Genomic DNA, 11,035 nt, shown 5'->3' with positions numbered 1-11,035 from the left:
GAGATGATGTTGAGGCTGTGCTGTTAGGTGAGTGGTGCCATGTCAATATTGAACAACGTCGGGCTGATTGAGAATCCTTGTGGTACGACGCAGATGATCTCGGTAGTCTTGGAGCTGAAGAATGGGAGGCGGACGCTCTGGGTTCTGCCGAAGTGGAAGGATGTGATCCAGGTCAGAGCCTTCTATTAGATTCCGGCGTCATGGGGGCGTGCTCCTAGGGTGCGGTGGCAGGCCATATCGAAGGCAGCTGATAGCTCCAGAAGGCTGAGGGCAGCTGTTTCTCCTTTGCCCATCAGGGTACTGTTGACGTCGGAAGCGGCGATGAGAGCGGTTTCGGTGCTGTGGTTGCTGCAGAAGCCAGACTGGGATGGGTCCAGGATGTTGTTGTCTTCGAGGTAACGGGTCAGTTGTCTATTGATGATTTTCTCTGTGGATTTCACCCGGAACGGGAGCAGGGAGCTAGGACGGAAGTTCTTGAGGTCCGCCATGGGGTTCTTGAGAAAGGCGTTGATCTTGGTGTGCTTCCAGCTCTCCGGGAAGGTTGCTGTCTCGAAGGAGATGTTGATCGCTTTCCGGAGATGGGTTTGTTGAAGACGTGGTGTGGGCATGGGTCAGACGGTCATCCGGATTGGATGGAGTTCATGGTCTTGATGGTGTCTTCGTCGCTGACGTTGAACCAGGAAATTAAGCGGCTGGTGCGGATGGTGGTCGCAGGGGTGGTGGGCTCGGCGGTGGATTTGGGAGTCGTGGTGTTGAAGCTATCGTGGATGTCAGAAATGTTGCGGTGGAAGAAGGTGGTCAGCGAGTCGCACAGGTCTTGAGATGGGGGAATGTCGTTGGTGTTGGAGCTGAGGTTGGAGAATTCTTTCATGATGTTGAAGAGCTCTTTGCTGTTGTGTGAGTTCTTATCCAGGTGGTCCTTGAATGTGGTCCTCTTGGCAGTCCTGATGAGTTGGTGGTGTCTGCAGGTGGCGTTCTTGTGGGCTGTGTAGCTGTCTGGTGATCGTTTGGGGAGCCAGTTCTTCTCCAGTTTCCGACAGGTGCGCTTGGAGGTCTGGAGGTCTTCGATGAACCATGTGGCTTTCTTGTTGGAGTGGTTGGTGGTGGAAGTCCGTGGAGTTCCCTGTGGTAGAGGGTAATGTGGGTTTGTCTAGGGAGATCCAGGATAAGTCTGGCTGCATTGTTCTGTATGGTCTGTAGTTGTCGAAGGAGGTGAGTTGCCATCCCGGCAAGAGAACTTTGCCATAGTCCTGTGGGCTGGAGATTAGGCATGGGTGATGGTGTATCTTTAGCTTTCCGATAGATATTTGAATATCTTGCAAAACATACGGAGAATGAAGAAGCAGGAGGAGGAGACGGATTTGACCTGAGTTGTCATTATTAGCCTATTGTCCACAATGATGACTAGGTTCCTAGCGTGGTCAGTGGGAGTTAGAGTAGGTTCGAGTTCTGAGTGTCAGAAGAATGCATTGCATGGGGAGCTTTTGTTTCCAAAAATCGTTACCACTGTCTTGTCCATCTTGAGCTCCAGGCAGTTCACTTCATAAAGTCGGCAACGCCTGCAGTTGTGGATGTTGGCCTTGGGGATGGTGGTGTCTTCAGAGAGGGAAAGGATGAGTTGTGCGTCATTGGTGTAGGATATGAATGAGTCTATGGGTTTTTACGATGCTGGACAGTGGTGTAATATAAGTGTTGAAGAGTGTGGGACTGAGCTGGAATCCTTGGAGTACTCCACAGAACATTTCTTTGGGTACTGAGATAAGGGGGAAGGCAGACTTTTTGCGTTCTTGTGCTGAGGGTACGGTCGAACCATCTCAGAATGGCTCCTTGGATGCCCATGTTGTGGAACCTTATGATGAGTGTGTGGTGGGGGACAATGTTGAAGGCTGCCAAGAGGTCTAGGAGGATCAAAGCCACAGTCTCTCTTCGTTCAAGTTGGGCTGCGGAATCAGGATTGGGAGGGGTCGAGTAAGATGTTCTGTTCCAGATGTGAATAGAGCTGTTGGTTGGTGGCTTTTTCTAATACTTTGGTCAGTCGCAGGGAGATCAGTCAGTAGTTGTTAAGTTTGCTGGGATCTGCTGGTGGTTTCTTTAGAAGAGTGTTGTCTTTTGTGGGGTTCTAGTCCTTGGGGAAGGTGGCTGGGCAACTAAGATGTTGAACAAGGTCATGAGTAGAGAACTGATTCTGGTATTACCTCGGTTGAAGATTTAGTAAGGCATGGGTCAGTTGGGGCTCCTGAGTTAATGATGGAGGCAGTGTCCCGTGGGGTAAACTGGCTAGATTTAGTTAGTTGGATGTCTGTGGTGGTAGCGGGGTCATTGTGTTGCTTGAAGAAATCAGTGGCCTTGGGTTGGGGTTTGAAGTTTTTGTTGAAGTTGGTGATCTTGTCATGGATGAAGTTTGACAGTTCTCGCAGAGTTCCTGAAGGGGGTAATGTTGTTTGTTGCTGCTGAGAAGTTGGAGAATTCTTTGACAATGTTGTCTTTTGCTGTTGTTGGAGCTCGATCACTGCATACAACTAGGACATTTCCTTCGATTCTCTCAACTGTCTGTGGTAGAGGTTGCAGGTTGTCTTGAAGTTGGACTTGTTGGTTGTGTACTTGGTGGTGCACCATCTCCTTTTCAGGTGTTTACAGTGCTGTTTAGTTGTTCAGAGGTCCTCAGTGTACCAGCTAGTCTGCTTGGTGGTGCTTCAGTGGATGGTGTTGCCAATGGGGGCAACGCTGTTGGTGCAGTTGGTAATCCAATTATTGAAGTTTCTGATACTCTAGTCTAGGTTGTTTGAGGAGATTGGGTGGTATTGAGGGCATCGATCAATGTATCAATGAGACTTTGCTCCAGCTGCAGTGGGGAGCTTTAGTAAGACTGGGATCAGTGGTTGTGAGCTGGTGATGTTGAAGAGGACTTAGAGTGGTCGGTCCAGGTGAGTTCTGTGGTGTGGCTGTACCTGATATGGTCACTGGAGATCAAGATGAGGTCTAGCCAGTTGCCTGCAGTGTAGTTGGGGTCATGGAAGAGTAGGGTAGTTCGATGTTTCTCATGCTGTCAAGGAGGTTGGTAGTGTTGATGTCAGAGAAAGTGTATCGGGGGTGGGAGGGCCAAGAGTTGTGGAGCTGGGTGTTGCCCAGGCCCAGGCAGGCATAGACCAGCTTGTCTTTGGCACCATTTTGCTGGGGCCTGCAATAAGTAGGTACCTGGGTGGAAGGAAGAACGGTGAGCTGGAAAATCCAAGCATGAAAACCCAGACAGTGGCAGTGGCAGTGTGTCTGGTTCATGATGGAATTAGAAGGAACTGGAGGCCACAGGCAGGTGACAGGCGAGGGCCCTATGACTGCAGTCATGTTGTGCCCTGAATGAAGTAGGTCCTGCGGTGAGTAGGGATTCTGTTGGTGGAAGAATAGTGACACGGAAATCTTGGTGGCAAAAACTCACACACAGCTAGAACAAACAGCAACTGAAGACCACGCCAAGTGGCAGGCTAGGTGCCCTGGTGCATATTAGGAAAGTTGCGATGAGGCCTGGATTAAGCAGGTCCTGCGGTGGGTGGTAATTCTGATGGTGGGAAGAACTTTAAATGGGGAAACCCAGGCGAGAAATCCCGGGCAGTGACCGTGTCACTGGATTAGGTTGGAAGAAGCAAGCACAGGATGCCACAGACAACTGGCAGGTTAGGTGCCCACTCTTGCGGTCATGCTGTGGCTTGAATTAAATAAGTCCTGGGGTGTGGAGAACTTCTGTTGGCGGAAAGAACGGGTGAGAAAAGCCCGGGAAGGAAGAGGGTGGGGATTATTTTAAAAACAATGTTTATTACATTAAATGTTATGTTTTATTTGTTTAATTACATATACATTTATTTTTTGTTATGTTATTAATAATGTTAACAATATGGTAATTATTTTTTACTTAAATTGGGTGGTTGGGGTAATTACTTAACTGTTTTATTAATTTGGATGTTCAATCATTTTATTATGTTTATGTTTTTAATTATTAAATGTAATAATTTTATTATATTAACATGTATTTCCATTTTTTCAGCTATTAAGTTAATTCGCTTTTGTGTTTGAATTTTGGGTAATAGGGTATGAAGTATTTTTGAAATATTTTTGGAAATTACAATTTGATTTATTATTACAATATTATTTAAGTTACAATTTTATGTATTTATTTCATGTTTTTAGTTTTTAACAATTTACATAGGAATCATTATTTTAAAATCTTTTTTAATTTGCTCATGGGAGTATATTTTATATTTTTATGTTGTACAAATCTAATTTACTTAGTAATAATTTAGGGTAGGTAAAATTTAATCTGAGCTTTCTGAAGGGTAATAGTTCCCTACTGGCGTACACAGAGTGTGAATAGTAGTTCTCAACCCTCCAAAATCCAACACTAGCACTACTATTGTTTATGTTAGAGTGCGACTAGTTAATGCAGCCTCTCCAATGTTTTCCTTGCTGTACTTTGGGTAGGAGTGGGAGGGTAGGAGTAGAAGTAGGAAATCCGACCCCTAAAACGTCCAACATTTTTCATACTGTTGCTCAGGTTGGTGAGGTAACAGCCGGTCGGAATGCCTTGGTACCATCAGCGTTGGATGCACCTCCACATACTTAGCAGTCCAACTGATCTGTCACCATTGTAGATATTTTACGTCCAGCGAGGCAGTGATCGGTGAAAAGCGACCTCCATAGTGCACTCTAGAGCATCAGCATCGCCATTCGATTGTGCTGTGGCTTTCCGACGGTCTGACCATGGCAATCTGTCTTTAAGAAGGATTAATAAACAATTCAGATAAACAGGTACAGAAAGAAGTACTTAGGATATTATGTATAGGCTTTTGTTGTAGGGCAGTGCAGCAGGCCTCCCTGCTGTGCTGCCTACGGCAAAAGGAAAGGGCAGGAATCCACTGTAGCTATATGATATGACACATTGCTGTCCTTTTCCCGTGCACCAGCGCACAATGGGCTGCCATGCGCCAACACAGTCACCTTTGTACCATGGTGGAAGGGTGCCTGCGTTCTGGGGATGATTGATTTGGGGCAGGAAGGGACCTTTCCTGCACAAAGTCAATCCATGTAGGTGCATTCCTTTTTCTAAGTGTGCTGCATAATGCAGCACACTTAGCAAAATGAAAGTAGGAGGAGGAATGTTTTCATTGCTCTTCCTTTCACCTCCCTAACATCACCATTGTAATAAACCCCCAGCTCCAGGGACCACCACCTCCCTGGGGCTGGGCAAATGATGGGAGGGGAGCCATGCTACCTTGGGCACAGCCACCCATTCCTGCACTGTCTCAGCGTGCCCACCCCGGCACATTGCCGTTTGCTATGGCAGGGCGGGAGCACGGCTCCCCCCTGCCATAGCAAACCCTGCTTTGCTTCTTGGAAGCGAGAGCAGGAAACCTGCTCTTGCTTCCAAGAAGAAGAGCAGATTTACTTTGGGCTATGTGAGCTGCATGCCTGCAGCTGTCCTTGTCCAAAAGCAATGCCAGCTTCCGCAGGAGGCAGAGAGTTGTCAGGGACTGCCAGGGCATTGGTGTTTAACTAGCCTACCAGGTACCTCCAGTAAGCCCACACAGTGGGATTGCTGACAGGTGTTACGAGGCCATGGCCCTTTTTACATCACTCTGCAAACACACCTCCTGGCACACTGCTGGTGGGGCGATGAGGACCTCAGGACTAAAGTGGACTTTATCCCACGAGCAGCAGTGCACCAGGAGGTGTGTTTGTAGAGTGGTGTAAAAAAGGAGGGTGGTCTCGGACCACTCTCAGCATTCCAGCTGTGTGGGCTTACCAGAAATAAAAGGATGGCTAGTTCTCCCCCAGGGACCCTCAGGAGGCAAGGGGATCTCGCTAGGAGGCGCTTTTGCAGAGTGGTGGAGAAAGGGGACGTGACCTCTGTCCAACTCTCCGCAATCCTACTATCTGGGGCTTACTGGAGGTATCCGGTAGGCTAGTTGGCCCCTAAGGACCCCCAACAGCAAAGGAGACTTTAATTCCCTTTCCAGACCATGCTAGGGAGCGCATTTGCAGGATAGTGGGCAAAGGTGGACTACCCACTACCCTTTCTGTTACTGCCAGTAGGTCCCACACAGTGGTATTGCTAAGAGGTCCTTCGTTCTGCACTTCCTTTGTTTCTTTCTGCAGTTCACACTTATTTCTGCACACCTTTTACCTCGTTCTTCACCCCTCTTACCTGTTTCTGAACCCTTCTTGCCTCATTCTCCACCTCTGTTCCTTCTTTCTGCACTCCTTCTGCAGCTCTCTTGCTTCTTTCTGCACCTTTCTGCACCCCTTGCCTCTTTCTCCACCCCTGCTCCCTCTTTCTGCACCCCAGTTGCCTCTTTCTGTACCTCTGTTCTTTCTTCCAGCACTTCTTTTGTTTCTTTCTGCACATCGCTTGCTTCTTTCTGCACCCCCACTTGCCTCTTTCTGCACCCCTCTACCCTATTTTTCTTACCCTCTTCCCTCTTTATGCACCCCCTTGTCTCTTTCTGTTCCTCTTTTCTTTCTGTACTTCTTTTGTTTCTCTCTGCACCTCTCACTTCTTTCTGCATCCTTTTTGCCTCTTTCTGCACCCCTCTTGCCTCTTTTTGAACCTCTTTTCCTTCTTTCTGTACTTCTTTTGTTTATTTCTGCAGCTACATGCTTCTTTCTGCATCCCCTTGCCGCTTTCTCTAAACCTTCCCTCTTTCTGCACTCCTGTTGCCCCTTTCTGCACCTCTGTTCCTTCTTTCTTTACTTCTTTTGTTTCTTTCTGTACCTCTCTTGCTTGTTCTGCACCACTCTTGCCACTTTCTCCACCCTTGCCTCCTCTTTTGGCACCTCTGTCACTTCTTTCTGTACTTCTCTTGCCTCTTTCTTCATCCCTCTTTCTACACCTCTGTTGCTTCTTTCTGCAATTCTCTTGCTTCTTCATGCACCTCTCTTGATTCTTTCTGCATGCCTTTCTCTACCCCTCATCCCTCTTGCTGTACTCCTATTGTCTCTTTCTGTACCTCTGCTGCTTCTTTCTGCACTTCTTTTGTTTCTTTCTGCACCCATCTTGCCTCTTTCTACACCTATGTTCCTTCTTTCTTCACGTATTTCATTTCTTTCTGCAACTCTTGCTTCTTTCTGTGCCCCTTTTGCTTCTTTCTGTATCCTGGTTGCCTCTTTCTTCACATCTGTTCTTATTTCTAGACTTATTTTGTTTCTATCTGCAGCTGTCTTGCTTCTTTCTGCCCACCTTGCCTCTTTCTCCAACCCTCTTCACTCTTTCTTCACCCTTGTTGCCTCTTTCTGGACATCTGTTCCTTCTTTCTGGACTTCTTTTGTTTCTTTCTGCACATTTCTTGCTTCTTTCTGCACCCCTTGTGCTTCTTTCTGCACCTCTCTTACCTCTTTCTACACCTCTTTTGCTTCTTTCTGCACTACTCTTGCTTCTTTATGCACCTCTTGCTTTTTTCTGCACCCCTTTTGCATCTTTCTGCACCCCTCTTCCCTCGCTCTGCACTCCAGTTGCCCCTTTCTGCACCTCTGTTCCTTATTCTGCACTTCTTTTCTTTCTTTCTGCATGTTTCTTCTTTTTTCTGCACCCTCGTGCCTCTTTCTGCACCCCTCTTCTCTATTTTTGTACCCTTCTTGCTTCTTTCTGAACCTCTGTTGCTTCTTTCTGCCTTCCTCTTGCTTCTTCTATCCATCTCTTGCTTCTTTCTGCACCACTTGTTCTTTTTATGCATCATACATCCTTCTTTCTGCACCCCCTTGCCTCTTTTTGCACCTCTGTTCCTTCTTTCTGCACTTCTTTTGTTTCTTTCTCTACCTATCTTGCCTCTTTCTGTACCCCTCTTCAATTTGGTTGCACTACTCTTGCCTCTTCCTGCACCTCTGTTGCTTCTATCTGGACTCCTCTTGCTTCTTCTACATGTCTCTTGCTGCTTTCTGCACCACTTGTGCTTCTTCCGCAACCCCATCCCTCTATCTGCACACCTCTTACCTCTTCCTGCACCTCTGTTCCTTCTTTCTGCACTTATTTTGTTTCTTTTAGTACCTCTCTTGCTTCTTTCTACACCTCTCTTGGCACTTTCTTTTCTCTTGTTATCCCTTCTGCATCTTTGTTGCTTCTTTCTGCCTTCTCTTGCCTCTTTCTGTACCACTTTTCTTTCTTTCTCCACTTCTTTTGTTTCTTTCTGATCCTCTCTTGCTTCTTTCTGCTCCCCTCTCGCCTCTTTCTCCCCCTTTCTGCATCTCTGTTACTTCTTTCTGCACTTCTGATGCCCCGTTCTCTACCTCTCTTCTATCGTTCTGCAGCTCTGTTGCTTCTTTCTGCACTTTTCTTACTTCTTACTGCACCACTCGTGCCTCTATCTGCATCCATCTTCTCTCTTTTTGCACCTCTCTTACTACTTTCTGCACCCCTCTTCCCTCTTTTTGTACCCCTCTTGTCTCTTTCTGTACCTCTGTTGCTTCTTACTGCACTACTCTAGCTTTTATCTGTACCTATTTGCTTCTTTCTGCACCACATTTGCTTCTTTCTGCACCAGTCTTCCCTTTTTCGGCATCTCTCTTGCGTCTTTCTGCACCTCTGTTCCTTGTTTCTACTCTTCTTTGATTTCTTTCTGCATCTCTCTTACTTCTTTCTGCACCATTCTTTCTACTTTCAACACCTGTTCCCCTTTGTACCTCTGTTGCTTCTTTCTGTACTTTTGTTGCCTCTTTCTCCCCCCTCATCCCGCTTTTGACACCTCTGTTGCTTCCTTCTGAAGTTTTCTTACTTCTTTTTGTACCTCTGTCCCTTCTTTCTGCAACCTTTGCGCCTCACTTTGCACCCCTCTTCCCTCTTTCTGTACCTCTCTTGCCTCGTTCTGCACCACTTTCCTTTCTTCACTTTTGTTTTTTTTGCACCTCTCTTGCTTCTTTCTGCACCCCTCTTGCCTCTTTCATCACCCTTTCCCCCCTTTCTGCATCTCAGTTGCTTTTTCTGCACTTCTCTTGCCCCTTTCTGCACCTCTCTTCACTCTTTCTGCACCTCTGTTGCTTCTTTCCGTGCTTCACGATCTTCCTTCTGCAAACCTCATGCCTGTTTCTGCACCCCTTTTCCCTCTTTCTGCACCTTTCTTGCCTCTCTCTGCACCTCTGTGCCTTCTTTCTGCACTTCTTTTGTTTCTTTCTACACCCTTTTCTTTATTGCATCCCTCTTGCTATTTTCTGCACTTCTCTTGTCATTTTTCGCAACTCTATTACCTTTTTCTGTACCTCACTTGCCTCTTTCTGCACTTCTCCTGCTTCTTTCTATACCTCTCTTACATCTTTCTGTACCTCTTTTGCTTCTTTTTATACCTCACTTGCTTCTTTCTGTACCCCTCTTGTCTCTTTCTATACCCCTTTCCTATTTCTGCATCTCTCTTGCTTCTTTCTGCACCTTGCTTCCCTTTTTTTTCATCCCCTTACATCTGTCTGCAGTTCTCTTATCATTTTCTGTACTTCTTTTGCCTCTTTCAGTACCTCTGTTGCCTCATTCAGCACTTCTCTTCTACACCGCTGTTGCTTCTTTCAGCAACTCTCTTGCCTCTTTGCACTTTTCTTGCTTTTCTCTGTACCTCACTTGCATCTTTCTATACCTCTTTTGCCTCTTTTTGCACCTCATTTGCTTCTTTCTGCATTCTAGTGGCCTCTTTCTGTACCCCTGTTGCTTCTTTCTGTACTTCTCTTGCATCTTTCTGCATATTTTGCTCCTCTTCCTGCACCTCTGTTGGTTCTTTCTGCACTGCCTTTGCTTCTTTCTGTACCTTTGTTGTTTCTTTCTATACGTTTCTTGCTTCTTTCTACATCCCTCTTTCCTCTTTATTATTAGTATTATTAAATCGATTCTTGGTATAGCGCATGGCTACCCATAGGGATCCCAGCGCTGGTTGTGACAGCACCACACGTTCCTGTTTTACTGCAGCTTCTGGAAAATTGCAAAAAACACAGTTGATGGACAGCATGTAAAACAATGTCATACATTCACCCCAGTACAAGGATCTGGGCCTAAATCCATCATTTTTTTGCAATCCACACCACCCTGGGTTAGACACTGGCTATAAGCAAATCAACTCTGACCCTGTGCCTCATGGGAACAGTCCAGTCCGAACTACCAAGCCATGTCTTTCCCAGACCGGAATCAAGCATCCAAGGACCGGTTTCTGGCTATCAGCCTTTTTCAGCCTGGATAGCTTGACTCCAGTGGTGTGGAGAGCCTGGGACTCACGTCTGAGATTACCTCACTTGCTTCTTTCTGTACCCCTCTTGCCTCTTTCTATACCCCTTTCCTATTTCTGTATCTCTCTTGCTTCTTTATGCACCCTGCTTCCCTTTTCTTGCATCCCCTTACGTCTGTCTGCAGTTCTCCTATCATTTTCTGTACTTCTTTTGCCTCTTTCTGTACCTCTGTTGCCTCATTCAGCACTTCTCTTCTACACCTCTGTTGCTTCTTTCAGCAACTCTCTTGCCACTTTGCACTTTTCTTGCTTTTCTCTGTACCTCACTTGCATCTTTCTATACCTCTTTTGCCTCTTTTTGCACCTCATTTGCTTCTTTCTGCATTCCACTGGCCTCTTTCTGTACCCCTGTTGCTTCTTTCTGTACTTCTCTTGCATCTTTCTGCATACGTTGATCCTCTTTCAGCACCTCTGTTACTTATTCCTGCTCTTCTCTTCCTTTTTTCAGCACCCCCTCTCCTCTTTCTGTACCTCCTTTGCTTCTCAAGGCTCTTCTCTTGTCTCATTCTCCACCCCTCTTGCCTCTTCCTGCACCTCTGTTGGTTCTTTCTGCACTGCCTTTGCATCTTTCTGTACCTCTATTGTTTCTTTCTATACTTTTCTTGCTTCTTTCTACATCCCTCTTCCCTCTTTATTATTAGTATTATTAAATCGATTCTTGGTATAGCGCATGGCTACCCATAGGGATCCCAGCGCTGGTTTTGACGGCACCACACGTTCCTGTTTTACTGCAGCTTCTGGAAAAGCCATGTTTTTAGTTGTTTCCTGAAAGAGAGGTGCTGTGATGTGGATCTAAG

This window comes from Lissotriton vulgaris, chromosome 1_2, assembly GCF_964263255.1.
Source record: "Lissotriton vulgaris chromosome 1_2, aLisVul1.2, whole genome shotgun sequence".
Classification (NCBI taxonomy): domain Eukaryota; kingdom Metazoa; phylum Chordata; class Amphibia; order Caudata; family Salamandridae; genus Lissotriton; species Lissotriton vulgaris.
The sequence above is the reverse complement of the archived record's forward strand: the minus strand, read 5'-3'. Positions refer to the sequence as shown.